This window comes from Leucoraja erinacea, chromosome 14 (assembly GCF_028641065.1).
Source record: "Leucoraja erinacea ecotype New England chromosome 14, Leri_hhj_1, whole genome shotgun sequence".
Taxonomy (NCBI): domain Eukaryota; kingdom Metazoa; phylum Chordata; class Chondrichthyes; order Rajiformes; family Rajidae; genus Leucoraja; species Leucoraja erinaceus.
The window spans coordinates 938,370-960,740 of record NC_073390.1 but is presented as its reverse complement, the minus strand read 5'-3'; positions in this window follow the sequence as shown (position 1 = coordinate 960,740).

Below are 22,371 nucleotides of genomic sequence, written 5' to 3'. Positions count from 1 at the left end.
CCACATCCATATTTAATCATAATACTATAATCAAATGCTCAGGCCACTGCCGGGGAAAGCATTCGTAGTTTTATAGTTTACACTGTCACCCTATAGCAAATATTAATGAAAACAGAACATTCTGGAAACACTCAGCAGAACAGACAATGTCTAAACAAAGAAAAATAACGTTAACATTTCAGGTCAAAAATCAGCTGTTTCTCTTTCCATTGATGGTGTCCATATTAGCTGGCGCTTCTAGAATTTTCTGTGTTTATTTCAAATTTCTAGCATTTGCAATTTTTTGACCAGCAAAACATTTATTTTCATTTCTTTTATGATACAAGAATAATTTTGATGTTTTGATATTCACGTCAAAAGACTGCACCTGAAATCAACCTCATTCTGGTTCCTCATTAAAATTGCTCCTTTGACACTGTTGCCCAAACCATAGATCACATTCTGTAAGTCTAATTAAATATATTTTCATGAAAATCATCTGCTTACATGCAGGCATAATATTTTGCAGGTTAAAAATCCGTTACTTGAATGAGAAAATACTGGAAACACTCAGCCTGCCAGACAGCATCTGGGGAGAGAGAAATTTTTCCAGCATTTCAGGTGTAAGAAAGAACTGCAGATGCTGGAAAAATCGAAGGTAGACAAAAATGCTGGAGAAACTCAGTGGGTGAGGCAGCGTTTCAGGTTGATGACATATCATCGTACTTTTGATAGGTTTAGAGGGATATGGACCAAACGCAGGCAAATGGGACCGGTGTAGATAGGACGTCATGGGCAAGTTGGGCCAAAGGGCATGTTTCTGTGCTATATGACTCTATGACCGCTCCCTCCAAAATTCCCAGGTCAATTTGTCCCTTCCCACCCAAACCACCCCCTCTCCTGGCACTTTCCCTTGCAACCGCAGGAAATGCTACACTTGCCGCTTTACCTCCCCCTTGACTCCATTCAAGGACCCAAGCCGTCTTTCCAGGTGCGGCAGAGGTTCGCCTGCACCTTCTCCAACCTCATCTATTGCATCTGCTGCTCTAGGTGTAAGCTGCTCTACATCGGTGAGACCAAGCGTAGGCTTGGCGATTGCTTCGCCCAACACCTCCGCTCGGTTCGCAATAACCAACCTGATCACCCGGTGGCTCAGCACTTCAACTCCCCCTCCCATTCTGAATCCGACCTTTCTGTCCTGGGCCTCCTCCATGGCCAGAGTGAGGACCACCGTAAATTGGAGCAGCAGCGCCTCATATTCCGCTTGGGTAGTTTACACCCCAGTGGTATGAACATTGGCTTCTCCAATGTCAGGTAGTCCCTGCTTTCTCCTTTGTTCCCCTCCCCTTCCCAGCTCTCCCACAGCCCACTGTCTCCACCTCTTCCTTTCCTCTTCCCGCCCCTCCTACCTCCACATCAGTCTGAAGAAGGGTCTCGACCCAAAACATCACCTATTTCCTTCGCTCCATAGATGCTGCCTCACCCGCTGAGTTTCTCCAGCATTTTTGTCTACTTCCACTTTTCTACCTGTCTCTTATTCCACTCTCAACACTCCCTGTAATTCCTAATGTCCTTCAGATGTTTACAATTACCTCAAACCCCATGACATAATACAGGCCTGCATCTGTTATTGAACTCTTTGAGTCTCTGATGCTGTGTTCATGCATTTGCCCAACCTTCAGCAGCGTAATCTTCATTGTTTCATCATTCATTTTTCTTATACCCCTATTAATGTGAAACTTGCATTTACCTTATAAAAATGATAAATAAATACAAGATAAAATGGTATATAATACTTTATTCAGAACACTTTATAAAAAGGACACAATATGTGTTATTTTCATGTAAGAATTAATCTTTGGGAAATAACAGATCCCATATTAATGAAAAAATATTTACACTGAAAATAGAAAGTATAATATTCAAAATAATATTGTCTTTGAAACAAAATTCTGAAATCTTTTCCCATTTAAGAAATACAATTTTTCTACTATATTTCCACTGACATAAAATGAAGCAGAGTGAAACTTGCTACTGGATAGAATAGCTGAGGCAAATATCAAAGATATCTTTCGAGAAACCAGATAATGACATGAGAAAAGAAAGGAACAAGAGTTTGTTTTCACAGGTGGGAATGTTTCCAAAGACTGAAGTATAATGAAATTTATGGGTTGTGGGCTCTGGGGATCTGAACTGAAGGGGAACCAATGTGGCAACACAAGTAGATAGAGTAGTAAAGAAAGCATATGATATGCTTGCTTTCATCGGTCGGGGCATTGAGAACGAGAGTGAGGAAGTCATGATGCAGCTCGATCGGACTGGTTATGCTGCATTTGGAATATGTTGTGCAATTCTGGTCATCCCATTACAGGAAGGATGTGGAGGCTTTGGAAAGGGTGCAGAGGAGGTTTACCAGAATATTGCCTGGATTAGGGAGTATTAGTTACAGAAAGAGGCTGGACAGGGATTGTTCAACTGGGAATGTTTTCTCTGGTACACCAGAGACTGTGGGGAGAGCTGATAGAACTATATAGATTTACGAGAAGCATAGATAGGGCAGACAGTCAGAATTTTTTTCCTTGGATGAAAGCATCAAATTCTCAAGGGCATAGCTTTAAGGTTTAAAGGTCATATGTGGGGCAAGTTTTTTACACAGAGGGAGGTGAGTGCTTGGAATATGCTGTCGGGGATGGTGGGTGAACCAGGTACGTCAGTGGCATTTAAAAGCCTTTGGATAAACATATGGATATTCATATGGAATGGCGGAATATAGGTTATGTGCTGTTGTGTAACAGATGGCCTTGGTATCATGTGTAGGAAGGAACTGCAAATGCTGGTTTAAACCGAAGAGAGACACAAAAATCTGGAGTAACTCAGCGGGTCAGACAACATCTGTGGAAAAAAGGAATTGGTCTTCAGACTAAAGAAGGGTCTTGACAAGAAAAACCTAATTCTGTTCTCAAGAGATGCTGTCTGACTCGCTGAGTTACTCCAGCTTTTTGTGTCTATCTTCGATCTTGGTATCATATTCAGCACAGAGATTGTGGGCTGAAGGAACTGTTCTTGTCCTGTACTTGTCTTAGCTCTATGACCTATATTGAATCGCAGGGCACACTTGAGAGCTCGGGTGGCCTCCTCCTGCTACTATCTTCTAGTGTTCTGTATTGATAGGATTAGGTGAAGAAGATTAGAAGAAGGTACAGCAATGAGACCTACACAAATCCCTTGGGTGATTGGTCAGTTCAGATGGCATGCATTTCATGCAATGAGCAAAAATGTTTCTTAAAAGTCAAAGAAAATGCCTATTGGAAAAATGAGGACATATTTATGGCCACATTTTTCCCTTTATCAGGCCTCAGCTGAGGTTTGGGAATGGAATGTGCATTAACAAACCTGACAAAGAGTTTCCTGTTGATCAGAATGTTTAAGAAGGTGCTGCAGATGCTGGAAAATTGAAGGTAGACAAAAATGATGGAGAAACTCAGCGGGTGCAGCAGCATCTATGGAGCGAAGGAAATAGGCAACGTTTCGGGTTGAAACCCTTCTTCAGACTGATGTGAGGGTGGGGGGGGGGGGGAGGGGGCTAGTGGGAAGGAGAAAGGAAGAGGAGGAGCCAGTGGGATGAGGAGCGGTGAGAAGGGGAGGAGAAAGCTGGATCTACTTGAAATTAGAGAAGTCAATGTTCATACCGCTGGGGTGTAAACTGCCACCTCGAGGTGCTGCTCCTCCAATTTACGGTGGTCCTCACTCTAGCCATGAAGGAGGCCGAGGACAGAAAGGTCAGAATGTGAGGGGGAGTTGAAGTGCTGAGCCACCGGGAGATCAGGTTGGTTATTGCGAACCTCAAGCGGAGGTGTTGGGCGAAGTGATCGCCAAACCTACCCTTGGTCTCACGGATGTGGAGCAGCCGACACCTAGAGCAGCGGATGCAATAGATGAGGTTGGAGGAGGTGCAGGTGATAGACCGTAGAACCAACCAATCCCCGTCTACTGATACTCTCCTCCGACTAGCGGAGCTGGTCCTTACCCTTAATAATTTTTCCTTTGACTCCTCCCATTTCCTCCAAATACAAGGCGTAGCTATGGGCACATGCATGGGCCCCACCTATGCCTGCCTCTTGTTCGAGACTTACCGTGGCCCTATCCCAGAACTCTACCTTTGCCACATCGACGTCTGCATTGGTGCCACCTCCTGCACCCACACAAAACTCACTGACTTCATCCATTTCACCACTAACATCCATCCGGCACTCAAATACACCTGGACCATTTCCAACATTTCCCTATCATTTCTTGACCTCACTATCTCCATCACAGATGATAGACTACTGACCGACAGCCACTGTAAACCCACTGACTCCCATGGCTATCTGGACTACACTTCTTCCCACCCTGCTTCCTGTAAGGACTCCATCCCCCACTCCCAATTCCTCCATCTATGCCGCATCTGCTCCCAGGATGAGGTGTTTCACACCAGGGCATCAGAGATGTCCTCATTCTTCAGGGAACGGGGGTTCCCCTCTTCTATTATAGATGAGGCTCTCACCAGGGTCTCTTCTATACCCCGTTACTCTGCTATCACTCCCCATCTCCTCACTCATAACAAGGGCAGAGTCCCCCTTGCCCTCACCTTCCACCCTACTAGCCGTCACATACAACAAATAGTCCTATGACATTTTTGCCACCTCCAACGTGATCCCATTACTTGCCACAACTTCTCATCTCCTCCCCTGTCTGCTTTCTGCAGAGACCGCTCCCTCCAGAACTCAGTGGTCAATTCGTCCCTTCCCATCCGAACCACCCACTCTCGGGGCACTTTCCCTTCCAACCGCAAGAAATGCTACACTTGTCATTTTACCTTCCCCCTTGACTCCATTCAAGGACACCCAAGCCGTCTTTCCAGGTGTGGCAGAGGTTCACCTGCACCTCCTCCAACCTCATCTATTGCATCCACTGCTCTAAATGTCAGCTGCTCTACATCGGTGAGACCAAACGTAGGCTTGGCGACCGCTTTGTCGAACACCTCCAATAACCAACGTGATCTCCCGGTGGCTCAGCACTTTAACTCCCTCTCCCATTCCAAATCCGACCTTTCTGTCCTGGGCCTCCTCCATGGTCAAAGTGAGGACCACTGTAAATTGGAGGAGCAGCACCTCATATTCATGGGCAGTTTGCACCCCAGCGGTACGAACATTGACTTCTCTAATTTCAGGTAGTCTGTTCTTTCTCCTCCCCTTCTCAGCTGTCCCTCAGCCCACTGGCTCTTCCTTTCTTTGTCCCCCCCACCCTCAGTCGACCCGAAACGTTGCCTATTTCATTCGCTCCATAGATGTTGCCTCACCCGCTGAGTTACTCCAACATTTTTGTCTACCTGCTGTTTGTCAGAAACTGTCTTGCTGCCAAATATCCAATCTTAAATATGGCTAAAGTCAAACTCTTGTATTCCGTGTTACCTGATGAACTGGCACGATTGAAATGTATCAACCCACAAAGATCATATATTTAACTTTCCAAATGTATCTTTCTTCCAAAATGTTCACACTTCAACACCCCCTCCCATTCCGAATCCGATCTTTCTGTCCTGGGCCTCTTCCATGGCCAGAATGAGCACCACTGGAAATTGAAACTAAATTTGTTTAGTTTAGTTTAGTTTAGTTTAGTTTGGAGGTACAGCGTGGAAACAGGCCCTTCAGCCCACCAAATCCGTACTGACCAGCATTCCCCGCAGATTAACACTATCCTACACACCCTGTACATCTTTGAAGTGTAGGAGGAAATCGAAAGGAAGAGGAGGAGCCAGAGGGCTGAGGGAAAGCTGGGAAGGGGAGGAGACAACAAGGGCTACCCGGAAATTGGAGAAGTCAATGTTCAAGCCGCTGGGGTGCAGACTGCCCATGAATATGAGGTGCTGCTCCTTCAATTTCCGGTGGTGCTCACTCTGGCCATGGAGGAGGCCCAGGACAGAAAGGTTGGATTCGGAATGGGAGGGGGAGTTGAAGCGCTGAGCCACCGGGAGATCAGGTTGATTAATGCGGACCGAGCGGAGGTGTTTCCAACAATGCTAGTTTCATTTGCTTGTGCTATCTCACCATAAACCTTTCCTGACCATACCTGTCCAAGAGTCATTTAAATGTTGTTATAGTACCTGCCTCAACTACCTCCTCTGCAAGCTTGTTGCATATACCCACAACACTCTAAGTGCAAAAGTTACCTCTCAAGTTCCTATTAAATCTTAGACACAAGAAACAGCAGATGCTGGAAACTTGAATGATAAACACAAAGTGTTGGAGTAACTCAAAATGGTCAGCAGCATCGGGGTGGGAGATTGCAGCCTTCACCTGGTCCGCCCTGTTTCAATGAATGCAATCAACCTGGTGTGCACAATCAAATAAGATCAAATAGAACAAGTTGTCCTGCAATTTTAGGCTGTGCATGCCATAAACAAGACGAAGAAGTCAGCAGCATCTCTAGAGAAGATGACTAGATTGTTTCATTTCAGCACCCTTCTTCACACTGATAGGTGTTGTTTGTGGTCAGGACTCTTTTTCAGAAAAGATGAGCACGTTGTTCCTCCATGCTCTCCAGAGATTCTGCCTGACCTCACGAGTTATTCCAGCCCTTTGTGCTTTCCGCTCCTATTAAATCTTGCCTCTCTCACCGTAAACCTATGTTATGGGGTCCTTCATTCTCCTATCCTGGTTAAATGAGTGGTTGAAGGACAGCATAGTGGCGCAGCGGTAGAGATGCTGCCTTACAGCGCCAGAGACCTAGGTTTGATTCTGACTAAGAGCTGTTTGTATGGAGTTTGTGCATTCTCCCTCAGACCACGTGGATTCTTTTTGCGTGCTCCGGTTGCCGCCCACACTTCCAAGACGTGTAGGTTTGTAGGTTAATTGGTTTGTGTAATTTTCCCTAGTGTATAGGATAGAAGTTCTATATCCTATAGGACAGTGATCGCTGGTTGGCGAAGACTCGCTGTATCTCTAAACTAAACTAAACTAAACTTTGTGCATTCATTCTATCTATTTCCCTCATGAATTTATACACCTCAATTACACCTCAGCCTCTGTGCTCCAAGTAATAAAGCCATAAGCAGCCCATTTTTTCCCGATAGCTCAGGCCCTTGAGCTCTGACAACATCCTTGTAAATCTTCTAGAGTCATAGAGTGGAAACAGGCCCATCGTCACAACTTGCACACCCTGACCAACATGCCCCAGCTACACTAGTCCCACCTGCCCGTGCTTGGCCCATAACCCTCTAAACCTATCCTATTCATGTACCTATCCAAATGTCTCTTAAACATTATGATAGCACCTGCCTCAACTACCTCCACCAGCAGCTCATTCCATATACCCCACTGACGTTTGTGCAAAAAAATGACCCCTCAGGTTTCAATTAAAACTTTCCCCCCTCACCTCTGTCCTTTGTCCTATGTCCTCTGGTTCTTGATTCACCTACTCTGGACAAAAGACTTGGTGTATTTACCCAATGCATTCCTCCCCTCATCCTATGCCCCAAGGAATAACGTCCTAGCCTGTTCAATGTCTCTCGGCAGCTCAGGTCCTCGAGTCCAGGCAACATCCTCATAAATCTCTGCACCCTTTCCAGCTTGACAACATTTTTCCTATAACATGGTGACCAAAATTGGCCATAATACTCGCCAATGTATTATACAAATGTAACATAATCTCCCAACTTCTATACTCAGTACTCTGACTAATGAAGGCCAATGTGCTGAAAGTATTTGTGACCACCCTACCCACCTGTGATGCCATTCTCTAGGAAATATCTACATACACACCTAGCTCCCTCTTTTCCACAAAACTTCCCAGATCCCTGCCATTCACTGTGTACGTCCCGCACTTGTTAGACTGCCCAAAATGCAACACATTGCATCCCTCTGTACTAAGTTCCTTCAACCATTCGTCAGCCCACCTACCCAGCCAATGAAGATCCTGCTACTGGAGATAATATCCACTGCCCGACCCATTATGGTCATCTTTGTCACCTCCAATAATGTGCATGAGATGTGACCTGCCATGGACAAAGCCATGCTGATTGTTCCTAATTAGCCTATTCACTTCCAAATGCGATTAAATCCTATCACATAGAATCTTCTTAAATAGCTTCCCTTCCCTGCTCACCCTATAATTGACAACTGTATCGGTGCTACCTCCTGCACCCATGTAGACCTCACTGACTTCATCAGCTTCACCATCCTGCACTCAAATTCACTTGGACCATCTCCGACATCTCCCTGCCATTTCTAGATCTCACCGTCGAGATACAGAGCAGAGTTATGTGGGATAGGAGAGACCCTGGTGAGATCCTCATCCATAGTCAAAGAGGGGAACCCCCCATTCCCTGAAAAATTAGGACATCTCCGATGCCCTGGTTTGGATCACCTCATCCTGGGTGCAGATGCGGCGTAGATGGAGGAATTGGGAGTAGGGGATAGAGTCCTTACAGGAGGCAGGGTGAGAAAATGTGTAGTCCAGATAGCCATGGGAGTCAGTGGGTTTATAGTAGATGTCGGTCTCTTCTGTACCCCGTAACCCTGCTCTCACTCCCCATGCCCCCTCTCGTAACAAGGGCAGAGTCGCCCTTGTCCTCACCTTCCACCCTGCCAGCCTTCACATACAACAGGTAATCGTCCAACATTTTCGCCACCTCCAACGGTAACCCACCACTAGCCACATCTTCCCATCTCCTCCCCTATCGGCTTTCCGCAGAGACCGCTCCCTCCGTAACTCCCTGGTCTCCCCTTCCCACCCAAACCACCCCCTCACCTGGGCACTTTCCCTTGCAACCACAGGAAATGCTACACTTGTCGCTTTACCTCCCTCCTTGACTCCATCCAAGGACCCAAGCCGTCTTTCCAGGTGTGGCAGAGGTTCACCTGCACCTCCTCCAACCTCATCTATTGCATCCGCTGCTCTAGGTGTCAGCTGCTCTAAATTGGTGAGACCAGGCGTAGGCTTGGCGATCGCTTCGCCCAACACCTCCGCTCGGTTCGCAATAACCAACCTGATCTCCCGATGGCTCAACTCCCATTCCCATTCCGAATCCGACCTTTCTGTCCTGGACCTCCTCCATGGCCAGAGTGAGTCCCACCGTAAATTGGAGGAATAGCACCTCATATTTTGCTTGGGTAGTTTACACCCCAGTGGTATGAACATTAACCTCCAATTTCTGGTAGACCTTACTTTCTCCCTCTTTCCCCTCCCCTTCGCACTGTCTTGGCCTCTTCCTTTCTTCTTCACGCACCCCCATCCCCTCATCAGTCTGAAGAAGGGTCTCGACACAAAACGTCACCCATTCCTTCGCTCCATAGATGCTGTCTCACCCGCTGAGTTTATCCAGCATTTTTGTCTACCTTCGATTGTTCCAGCATCTCCAGTTCCTTCTTAAACATTCAGTTGGAAGAAGGGTCTCGACCCGAAACGTCACCTGTTCCTTCTCTCCAGAGATGCTGCCTGCCCCGCTGAGTTACTCCAGCATTTTGTGTCTACCTTCGATTTAAACCAACGTCTACCGTTCTTTCTTACCCACCCTATAATTTCCTGGATTATCTCTGCTGCAAGCAAAACAACGCTGGAGATTACAAAACATATAAGCAGAATAAAACAAAAAAACAAAAAAATAGTTGGGACATCAACAACACACATTTGAAATCTTGGGGAAAAAACAGAACCATGGTGTTGGGCCAAAGTCCCTTTGTTGGAATCTGCTCTGGCAAGTTGTTCCAATGCATTTGTGGGTCATATGGACTACAGCAAGGATGCTCCAGTGATGGAGAGAATTGATGGACTATAATGTACTTGCCTCTGACTGGCAGTTCTGTAGAGAACAAACATGTCAAAGTTAAGTAGGAGGTCATGAGGTCATAACTGATAGGACCAGAATTAGGCCATTGAACTAATCAAGTCTACGCTGGCTATTCTATCTCTCCCTCCTAACCCCATTCTTGTGCCTTCTCCCCATAACCCCTGACACCCATACTAATTAAGAATCTATCTACAATATCGCCGCCTTAAAAATATCCGTTGATTTGGCCTCCACAGCCTCCACAAAAAAATTCCACCCTCTGACCAAAGAAATTCCTCCTCAGCTCCTTCCTAAAGGAACGTCCTTTAATTCCGAGGCTATGACCTCTAATCCTCGATTCTCCCACTAGTGAAAACATCATATGCCAATGCAACTGGGCTTCTACTCTACTGCTGGACTCATTGATATGCTGAGCTGAAAACCTTTCACAATTGGCCTGTTATGAAGGCGAGTGTAGGTCAGAAGTTGGTTTATTTACCTCATGTAAAGAATATTTACCTCATGTTTCTTTAGGTAGACAATATTGTCCATTCATATGGGTATGAACTGCTTCCTTAAAATGGAATTCACCACTGCAATCACTCAGGCATTTCATCTGAGAAATGGAGGGTACATCTTGGGTAAAGCAGTTAAAGTTGCTGAGGCTAAGAATTGCTGAGGTTAAGAATGGAGGTTAATTTCTGAAGACGTCCTGCTATAATACTGTGGGAATTGAATGATTATGCTCCAACAGATATAACCATATTTCTAAGTCTAAGAAAGAACTGCAGATGCTGGAAAAATTAAAAAAAAGAGAAAAATACTGGAGAAACTCAGCGGGTGAAGCAGCATCTATAGAGCGAAAGGTCTTGACGCGAAACGTCGCCTATTCCTTCTCTCCATAGATGCTGCCTCACCCGCTGAGTTTCTCAAGCATTTTTGTCCACCTTTAACCATATTTATATGCTCCAACTATGACTCGAGCCAGTGGAGTATTTTCTCAATTTCATTAGACAAGTGTTTTCCCATGTGTGGGTCAAAGCTGGATTGAGATCTGGTGCTAAGAGGTCTATTAGTTTAGATTTAATTTAGACAAAGAGCACGGAGACAGGCTCATCGGCACACCGAGTCCACGCTGACCAGCGATCCCCGGACACTAACACTATCCTACACACACTGGGGACAATTTACACTTATACCAAGCCAATTAACTTACAAACCTGTACGTCTTTGGAGTGTAGGAGGAAACTAAAGATCTCGGAGAAAACCCACGCCGATTACGGGGAGAACGTACAAATTTCGTACAGACAGCACCCGTATTTGGGATCGAACCAGGGTCTCCGGCGGTGCAAACGCTGTAAGGCAGCAACTCTACCGCTGCACCACCGTGCCATCCATTACACAGCTGTTTACTGGATAGTTGCCAAATCTGCGCAATGAATCTTCTAACACTTTGCTGAACACTTTGTTTATAATTTGTTTGGTTGTTTTGTTGTTTGTCTTTTGCACAAAAGTCCGCGAGCATTGCCACTTTCATTTCACTGCACAACTCGTATGCGTATGTGACAAATAAACTTGACTTGACTTGACTTGACTTGAAAACTGAAAGTAGACCAGTGGCATGGTTGAGCAATAAATAAAGAGCTCCAGAAACTCACATGGTCAGGCAGTATCTGTGGAGGAAAATGGACAGATGATGATTCCAGATAGACCTGAAATGTCATCTGTTTGTTTCTCTCCATAGATGCTGCCAGATTTCTCCAACACAGATTCTGGCATCTGCAGTTCTGTGTGTATCTTGTATGATAGCCAAACTGGATTTGTCCATAGTTTTGTATATGGGATATACCTGGACGTGTTCATATTGTCAGTGGAGTAGTTTGGCTGCAGATGCAGATAGTTGTGAAGTACACGTCTTCCTGCAACACAGCTGGAGCATTAATGGATCTACATTCTCAGTATTTCTGGATGTCATGTGAAGTGAATCAACTTTGGACGATTGTGTTTATTCTTATTAACGTGTTACTGGATGCTCTATTTGCTCAGGCTCCATCATAATTTAGGCACTGATTCCACAAAAGATCATGCAGCTTAGATGGGCACGAGGAACCCTAACCAAATGTGCGAGTTATTCATTGGACACCCACAGCAACTTTGAGCCAAATTCACCAATGAATGAAGTTGATCGTGTTGGTAAGAAGAATAGCTTCAGAATTAAAGGACGTTCTTTTAGGAAGGAGATGAGGAGAAATGTATTTAGTCAGAGGATGGTGAATCTTTGGAATTCTTTGCCACAGAAGGCTGTGGAGGCCAAATCAGTGGATATTTTTAAGGCAGAGTTAGATACATTCTTGATTAGTATGGGTGTTAGAGGTTATGGGGAGAAGGCAGGAGAATGGGATTAAGAGGCAGAGATAGATCAGCCATGGTTGAATGGCACAGTAGAGTTGATGGGCCGAATGGCCTAATTCCTATTCATTATGTCCTTAATAACGTTGGCTAGAATATTAAAATCCCCCTCTAATTTGAAAAGCTGCTATTGGAACTTTTATGATGAGCTGAACAAGCAATTGAAGGCTTGTTTAACATCGCAGCAAAGAGTGACGAGGTAACACTTGGTTAGAATGCAATGAGCCATCAGTTTGGATTCAGATGCTCAGATCCTGTCAGCTTGCGGTGTACATTTGAACCATCCTACTCAGAGGAAAGCAGCCAAGTCACCACTTCATTTGTGACAATACATGCAAACATTTTTACAACTATAATACGTGGCTGGAAAAGTATAAATGGTAGTAAAGTACTCCAAGCATGACAGAGAAAACTATACGAAATATTGACTCATCAATTGTCCTTTCTTTTCTAAAGCATATTTTAAAACAACACTGCAGTTGTAAGCAATGATAAAGTACTAAAACATTTGCCATTCACATCTGCTCCTTGTTAAACAAGACCTTCTGCAACTTCATCTGTTTTTACTTACTTGATGGTATCATTGCCGACAGTCACAGAGGGAAGTTATTAAAGCTTATGCTACACATGAAAAATGTTTTCTGTCTGTTTGGCACATGGTAATCTCTAGAATGCTGTGCTACACACAATTGCAGAATATCACAATCTGTGTGCATGTGTCAACTCCACCACACATTATCGTGATTTATTTTTTATAACAGCTAATTTTACTTAATTTGCTCACATTTCACCTTTATATCTATGTTAATTTGTCTCAATTATCCCTAACTGGACAACTATAATTAGTTTAAATTGAACTATAAGTTAGTGAAACCACCATACGGATAAAAGCATAATTTTAATCGGTTGAGCTACCAAAATAATCACTGATTTATTTACTAGTTTTCATCATGACAGAATCCCAATGTAAGTGGCAGTTGTGACAATTCCTTACCCAATACTGAATCGGTGCATCTGCTGCTTATTGGACCATCTTCATGATGGTTTTGGGTCCCATAGATTTGCAATTTGAAACTGGTTGAAGACCATTTTAATACCAACTGGTTGATTTTTTTAAAAAGTTATTTTTTAGTGGCACAGCGGGGAAACGAGCCCTTCATCCCACCAACTCCATGCTGACCATCAACCACCCGTCAATGTAATCTCACTTTCTCATCCATTCCCTCCACACTGGGACCAATTTACAGATTAATGTACAAACTTGTCCTTCTCCAGGATGTAGAAACCGACACAGTCCCAGGAAGAACATATAAACTCTGCACAGACAGCACCCTTTAGACTTTAGAATTTAGAAATACAGTGCGGAAACAAACCCTTCAGCCCACCGAGTCCACGCCGAGACAATTTACAATTTCTACCAAAGTCAATTAACCTACAAGCCTGTACGTCTTTGCAGTGTGAGAGGAAACTGGAGCACCCGGGGAAAACCCACGCGGTCATGGGGAGAACGTACAAACTCCATACCAGCAGCACGTGGTCAGGATCTAACTGCTGCGCCACTATGCTGCCCATGGAATCTAAGATGAGCTAGAATAATGTATTCTGAATGGGTGTGGAGGAAGCCGTCAATGTATCTCTGGTGTTTGTTATATACATTGATGATTCGGATGACAATGTAGTTAAGCAAATTTGTAGATGACATCAAAATAAGTGGTGCAGTCAACAGATAGGAAGGTTACAACAGGGTCTGATGCAGGTGGGCCAAGGAATGGCAAATGGAATTTAACTCAGTTAGGTGATATGACAAATCTGGGCAGGACTTACACAATTTTGATCACCACATGCAGGGTGCAGGGAAGATGTATGAGGATGTTGACAGGACCATTGAGTATAGAAGATGAGAGGTCATGTTGATGTTGTACAAGAAGTTGGTGCGGCCACAATTAGAGTATTATGTTCAGTTTTGGTCACCATATAGGAAAATGTTGTCAAGCTGGAACGGGTGCAGAAGAGATAAATAAGGATGTTACCAGGGGTCGGGGGCTGAGCTTTAGGGAGAGGGTGAGCAGGCTGGGAGAGGGTGAGCAGGCTGGGACTCTATTCCTTGGAGCCCATCAGGATGAGGGGTGATCTTATAGAGGTGTACAAAATCAGGAGGAATAGATTGGGTAAACACTTAGAGTCTCATTCACAGAGAAGGAGAATCGAGAACCAGAGGACTTGGGTTTAAAGAAAGGATGGAAAGATTTAATAGGAACCTGAGGGTTATCTTTTTTACACAAAGGGTGGTGGGTGTATGGAACGAGCTGTCGGAGGAGGTAGTTGAGGCAGGTACTATCACACCATTTAAAAAACATTTAGACAGGTAAATAGGATAGGTATGGAGAGAGAGATCAGTCAAACGCAGGCAGGTGGGACTAGTATAGATGGGACATGTTGGTTGGTGGGCAAGTTGGGCCGAAGGACCTGTTTCTACACTGTATCACTCTGTGACCCAAGGGTTTGGGCCGCAGGGGGCTAAGGGGTGATCTTATACAGGATGCTAAAATCATGAGGGGAACCGACTGCACAGAGTCTTTTACCCAATGTAGGGGAGTCAAGAACCAGAGGACACAACTTTAGGAAGAGAGGGGAACCCGAGGGGCAACATTTTCACTCAGAGGGTGGTGGATATATGTAATGAGCTGCCAGATGAGGTAGTTGATACAGGTATTATAACAACATTTAAAAGACACTTTGACAGGTGCTTGGATAGGAAAAGTTTGCAGAATTATGGGCCATATGCGGGCAAATGGGACCAGTTTGCATGGGACGTCTTGGTTGCCATGGACAAGTTGTGCTCAGGGCCCATCTCCATGCTGTATTCATAAGTTCGTAAGTTCACAAGTTATAGGAGCAAAATGAGGCCATTTGGCCCATCAAGTCTACTCCACCATTCAAACCATTCAATGGGGTGGGAGATTGCAGCCTTCATGAGTTCCACCCTGTTTCGACGAATGCAATCAACCTGGCGTGCACAAACAGAAGATCAAACAGGACAAGTTGTCTTACAACTTTAGGCTGTGCACGCCACACGCAAGAAGTAGAAACCATTCAATCATGGTTGATCTATCTTTCCCTCGCAACCCCATTCTCCTGCCTTCTCCCCATAACCCCAGACCCACAAATTAATTAAGAATCTATCAATCTCTGCTTTCAAAATATCAATTGACTTGGTCTCCACAGCCGACTGTGGCAATTTTAATTCCATGGATTCACCACCCTCTGACTAAAGAAATTCTTCCTCATCTCCTTTCTAAAGGTATGCCCTCTAATTATGAGGTTGTGGCCTCTGGTCCTAGACTCTCCCACTACTGGAAATATCCACTCCATCCAGGCCTGGAGTATGTTGCAGAACAGGGAGATGTGGGAGTGCAGGTATATCATTACCTAAAACCGATGAGCCTGCTACACAGTGTGGTGAAGAATGCAATTGGTAGACTTGTCTTCATGGGGAAGTGTATTGAGTACAAAGTTGGGACATAATGATGCGGCTGCAGAAGTCGTTAGTGAGAGCACACTTGTTTTTTTACAAAAGTATATTTATCACATATTTAAAGTACAACTAATTCTAAGAAAGTACAACTAAAGTACAACTTATTCTAAGAAAACACTAGTCCAACAAAATATATGTATACATACAAGTAAGTATCAAAACAAAATGTTATCATTCTTATCCGGGATGCAATCAGCCGCTGAGGTGCCCAACGGTCCCAGAACCCAGCAAATGTGGCTTTGGTCAGTACGTGCCCCATTTCCAGGGCACCCAGGCAAGGACATCAGCCTCATAGAGGGCCAGGTATTCAGTCCTTCGCTGCCCGGCATTACGATCTACCAATATCATGATCATGATATCTTGATCAATATTTGATATTATAGAGATGTATAAAACCATGAGAGGAATAGATCAGGTGGTTGCACAGAGTCACCTGCCCAGAGTAGGTGAATCTAGGACCAGAGGGCATAGATTTAAAGTGAAGGGGAAAAGATTTAATAGGAATCTAAGGGGTAACTTTTTCACACAAAGGGTGGTGGATGTATGGAACAAGCTACCAGAGGAGGTAGCTGAGGCTGGCTGGGCCGAAGGGCCTGTTTCCAAGGTGTATCACTCTATCACTCTATGACTCTATACTGCCCAGCCTCAGTAGCAAGCTGACCAGGAGATGCTCCAACTGACTCCCACCGCTTTGCATGTAGCTGGAGTAACTAATAGCAGCTGCTTTAAGTACTCACAGAGGGGCTGCAGCTCCACAAACGCATGGTACACGGAGTCGCCAGGCCACAGAAAGGGAAGACGGCTGGAGAGCTAGTGAACCGATTCAGAATGTCATTGTACAGCACTGCTTCACTGCTCCACCCACCACCGCAGGTCTGGATACAATGGGAGAGGATTCCTGCACAAGACTGCCACTGGGGTGTCTCTGCCCTGCCCTCACATGGACTGCCATGGGGTGTCTGGACAGCAGATGAGTGTGAGGAAGAGGAGAGTGTGCAAAAGGAGCCTGTACACTGTGCCAGGGAAGGATACAGACACAGTGCCTAGAGGCAGCTCATGCTGTGTGGGACTAGCATCCTGTAAAGATCCCGGGGCTCTGGGCCAATGAGCAATTGTGGCATAACTGTGGTAAGCGTGGTGTGAATGGCTTCACAGTGACGAGGCACTCGATTTCCACAGTTACAGAGTGGGGACCAGCTGCTACCTCAACTACAATGTCTCTGCCAACGGTACACCGATTGAAAGTGGCCAAACTCCAAACTCTCATTAAGTCCAGAGAAACCCACACAAGTCGTTGTACTGGTTCCACTGGTGTCCTGGTGAGTTTCATTGTCTGTGAGTCGTTTTCACCAAGGCCATAACTAACAATGAGCACCTTTCTGGAGCTTTGTTACTTTTTTGCATACCTTTAATTTCTTTGTTGCATTTCTCTCTGCATCATCGTCTATCTCTCATTTCCCTTTCCCCTGACTCTCATTCTGAAGAAGGGTCTCGACCTGAAACATCAACTATTCCTTCTCTCCAGAGATGCTGCCTGGCCCGCTGAGTTACCCCATAATTTTGTGTCTCTCTTGAGCAATTCCTGCAAGTCGGCTTGTTTGATGCCCGTCGCTGTGAGCTGCATGTCCTCCTGACTGCAATGGCCCCAGTGAAGAAAGTACTTGGCAGAGAAGGCAATGTGGAGGATTCTCAGTGTACGGGTGTCTGCATGGAGTTGCCAACTAGGTGCAATATACTGACTGACCCCACCCACCACAGTCGGGAGATACAGCACCACTGCAGACACTGAGTGCTGTCTATCGCCCCAGCAGAAACGCATCAACTCTGTTTGAATCCTGGCACCACAGTCGGGAGATACAGCACCACTGCAGACACTGAGTGCTGTCTATCGCCCTAGCAGAAGTGCATCAACTCTGTTTGAATCCTGGCAATGAATGCAGAGGGCAGGACAAAAATAACCAACTGGTTCTACAAATGGAGGCCAGCCCTGGTTTATAACCAGCACTTTGAACGTACTCTGAGCATTCCTGACCAATGCCCATGCAGGTAACGACTTTCTTCTCTCTAAGTCATATCCGTTCACTGGATAGGTTTGTCAGGGGGGCTCAGGTACACTCCAGTGGGGCTCAGGTACACTCCAGTGGGGCTCAGGTACACTGCAGTGGGGCTCAGGTACACTCCCAACGAGGAAGCGGATGGTACTCAATGTAAAGAAACACATCTCCTGTGTCAGGGAGTCAATCCGCCATGGACCCACTCAGAGTGCAGAACATTTATCCCAGTTGTTAAAGGTGTAGGATGCAGCAAAGAAAACTAGCTGGCACTGGCTGTCAGCTCTGCCAACAACAACAGGCATAAAGACACTGGCCATCCTTCAGACTGACCTTTGGTAGCTCCTCTGCTGTAACTCTGCTGCAGGTCCCCTCCAGCCAGATCAGGCAGCAACAGAGTTGTGTGGAAGGATCGGAAAGTATAAGGGTTCTCCTCTGGGTCAGAGCTCCATGGGCTGCTTGTGGACACCCCACCCTTTCTCGAGTGATTAAGAGAAAGGTGAGGTACGCTCCAGATTACACCCAGTTTGACCACCGGGTGGCGCCAGCAATAGCTGCCTTGCCAACAGTCTGTCTGTCCTTTCTTTCTTTGTTGTTTTAATTGTATGTATTAAATGTATGTACTTAGTGTCCTTTGCCTAGTTTTATGAGGGGGGTGGGGGAGGGGGGGGGGGGGTTGGGGAAACTTTTTCTAGTCTCTTTCCTCGACGGAGATGCGATTATTTTCCGTATCGTATCTCCGTCCGCACTGTGGCCTAACATAGAGGAGTTGGCTGGAGACCGATTTTGCGAGCTGCGGACTTGCCATCGCGGAGCTTGCGATACCTTTGCCAGGGTTTGACCTTGGAGCTCCAATCCTGGGTGCTTGTGGACTTAACATCACGGAGCCCGCAGCATCTGTTCAGAGAACGACTTCGGGAACTCCAAGCCGCGGGGAGTTTCGACTGCCCCGATGTGGGAGTTTCGATCGCCCCGACACGGGGGCTACGATCATCGGTTGTGGGAGCTTCGATCGCCCCAACGGAGGGTTTGATTTCCCCCACCGCAGGAGACTAAAGAGGAAGAAGATTGGACTTTTTTGCATTGATTCACAGTGAGGAATATGGGGATTCCGCTGTGGTGGATGTTTATGTTAACTTTTATGTAGTTGTGGGTTTTGTTGCTTTTTTTCCATATGGCTGTTTGGTAGTTCACTTATCACTGTATCTTCATTGATACATGTGACAATAAAAGTGTTTTTAACCTTTGAATTAAAACACAAAGTGCTACAACACCATGATAGGTGGTCAGCTAAAAAACCCAAGCCCAGAGTCAAAGTATTATCTAAACTGAATAAACCAACTTATGCTAAGGACAATGACTAACTCCATATGCAAGAAACAGCTACCTTCATGTTAACTGGTTCATTTAAAAAAATAAACTGATGGTGTAGATAGATACAAGTATATCATTGGGGTTATCAAGTGGGCACTTCTCTTCACTGGTGTTTCATTGAGTTGGCCCATGACACCTCGGGATGCTCAACAGTTAGTTCTGGCATCCCAGAACAACCCCTGCTTGTACTGCCTGCTTCGAGTTCCACTTGCTCCCTCTAGTTACACTTGGCACCAGATTACTAACTAAGGCATCCTTTCCCCCTGATAATCGCAACTCTCTCACCATAGCACACTTAAACTCCTCTGTTAGGCTGGACATTGGTAAATGGAGAATTCCTTTCCCATATAAAGCCACATTACTAAGACACCGTGGAACTCCTAACCATTTCATAAAATATGAACTAACCAATCTCTCTAACCTTTCCACCTTAGAAATTGCCATCTCATATACTGTCAATGGTCACATCATCATAGGGAATAGCCCAAACTACAAACACCACAACTTCAACTTGCCTGGAAGCCCCGACCTCTCTCCTTTCTAACTCATCAGTGACATATTTTCTAAGTTGCTGAACCTGTTAAGTATCATCTAACTTCCTGTTACATCACCTACCCAAACTTTTAAATGGTTTCTCCATTATAGATGGGATTTCTTCTTCTTCTACATAAAACCTTTTCTCTACTACCTCACTAGCTCCATCGCCATTGTAAACACTAACGGGGAAATAGTACACCCTGCTATAATGCCCATCTCTAGTCTCTGCCATGCTGATGTGAAGTCTGCTGTACTAAAACACATTTGGACATCTTGGAAATATGCTTTCACTACATTTATTTTCGATCCTAACTAAAGAAATCAAAAGCAAAACTAAAGAAATAGGAGCAAAGATAGTGCTCTCTGGATGTGGTAGGATGATGCAGTTTCCTGATAACAGCTGGGAAGAAAATGTCCCTGAATCTGGAGGTGTGTGTTTTCACACTTCTACACCTTTTGACTGATGGGAGAGGGGAGATGGAGTGGCCAGGGAGCGACTCATCTTTGATTATGTTGCTGGCCTTGCTGAGGCAGCATGAGGTATAAATGGAGTCAATGTTGGTTTGTGTGATGGTCTGTGTTCACAATTCACTGCAATTTCCTGCGCTCTTGGATGGAGCTGTTCCCAAACTATGTTGGGATGCATCCTGATAAAATGCTTTCTATGGTGCATCTGTATAGGTTGGTGAGTGTTGTAGGGGACATGCTGGATTTCCTAAACCCCCCAAGGAAGTGGAGGCATTGGTGTGCTTTCTTGGTCCTTGCTTCAATATGAGTGGTCCAGGAGAAGTTGCTGGTGATACTGACTGCTCATAATTTGAAGTTTTCAACTACCTGGTGCTCCTGGAGCCTCGACCTTATTAACGTGCCATGGGACCTTTGAGCTGCAGGTCCCTCAGCGTGCACTTCCTCTGCTGATACTCTTGTCACAAGGCTGGGTCCGTAACCAATTTTCCAAGTGACCATCCAAGTCAAGCACCTCTCTCTCAAGCGCCCAGAAACCGGAGTTTCATCTCCTGACAGAAGATGTGTGACTCGCCTGTATCCCACCACTTCCAGACTCCAGAAGGTCTAGAACCTTCAGAAAGAATCCTGGGACCAGCGGTCCTGCAGCAGCCCGTTGTTAAAGTGCCAGTACATGGTCCCCACCAATGTACAAGCCGTTGATCCAAGACCCATCCCCTCCAGTCCTTCAGGTGAAGGCGCTGGAGTCTGGAGTGAAATGGTGTAAGATATCTACCAAGTACAAGGAGCCACAAAGTGCTGGAGTAACTTGACGGGTCACGTAGCACTTCTGTAGATCATGCATTGGTGACATTTTGTGGTCACCATTCTTCAGACATATTATGGTGGGGGTGGGGGGGAGGAGAAAGCTGGAAGTTAGGAGGGGCACAAAGCCTGGTAAGTGATACGTGGAGATAGGTGAGATGGGTTTTTGAATGTTTGAATGGGATAAAGGTAATATCTGACTGTACCTCCCCCAGAGGGTGAAGTGGGGAAAGAGGAACTCCTTGGGTATGAAGGGTAGGATGTCGGAATTTTTTAGCAATTGGACGATTGTCGACCAGCAAGACAATCCAACCCACTGTGCTTCCCTTACTCAGGACCGACGACCGCCTGCTCAGCTATCAGGAAGAAGACAGCCTTTCCTGACATCTTGAAGGCCGTGACAATGGCTGTAAGGCCAACAACCTCAACCCCCATCTCCTTCACACAGCTGTCTATACTCATGTAGTGGGGCTTTCATACTTCCCATACCTCACTGTGGGACTTCAAATATTTAGACATTTTGTAAATTAAGCTTAGAAAGTCTGTCAGAGAGTCAATCAGTGAAGCAAGCCATAACATTCTCATGGATGGTCTCAGTAGCTGGAATGACCCAAGTAAGAGCTTCTTTCTTTGATTGGAGTGAGGTTGGTTTGTGGTGTTCACTGCGATCCTTGAACCACAGATTCTCTACATCCATCAAAGATTCTCTCCAAGGTTTGAGATACAAACCGGGTGATCAAAGCCCCCGCATCAGGGTGGTCGAAGCTCCTGCAACTTGGAGTTCCCGAAGTCGGTCTCTGACCAGAGACTGCGAGTCCCACGATGTTAAAGTTGGCAGACACGTGCGGTAGAGCTCAGTGGTCGATCCCTGGCAAAGAGATCGCGGGCTCCATGATGTTAAATACGCAGGCACTCGCGGTGGAGCTCTCGAAATCGGTCTCCAGCAGAGGCCGCCAACTCCTCGATGTTAGGCCACAGTACGGACGGAGATAAGATACGGAAAAAAATCGCATCTCCATCGTGACAAGACATTCGACAAAGTTTCCCCAAACTGCCCCACACCTCCCACCCCCCACATAAAACAAGCTATGGAACACTATGGAATACATTTAACATATTAAAAAAACAAAGAAGAAAGGGACAGACAGACTGTTGGCGAGGCAAAGCAGCCATTGCTGGTGCCACCCAGTGGAGCATGATTGCATAGTCCATTGGTCCAGTCATATCTGCAACTGATCTGCTGATTGTACAACAGTAAAGATATTGGCAAACAATTTCTTTCATACACATTAATTGTGATAAGAGATTGAAAATAATTTCATTGGTTATTTTTGAAAGGAGAGACTTCAGGGGGGTATGATTCAAGCATTTGAGATTAGGATGATTAAATAAGATTTGCATGGCTGAGT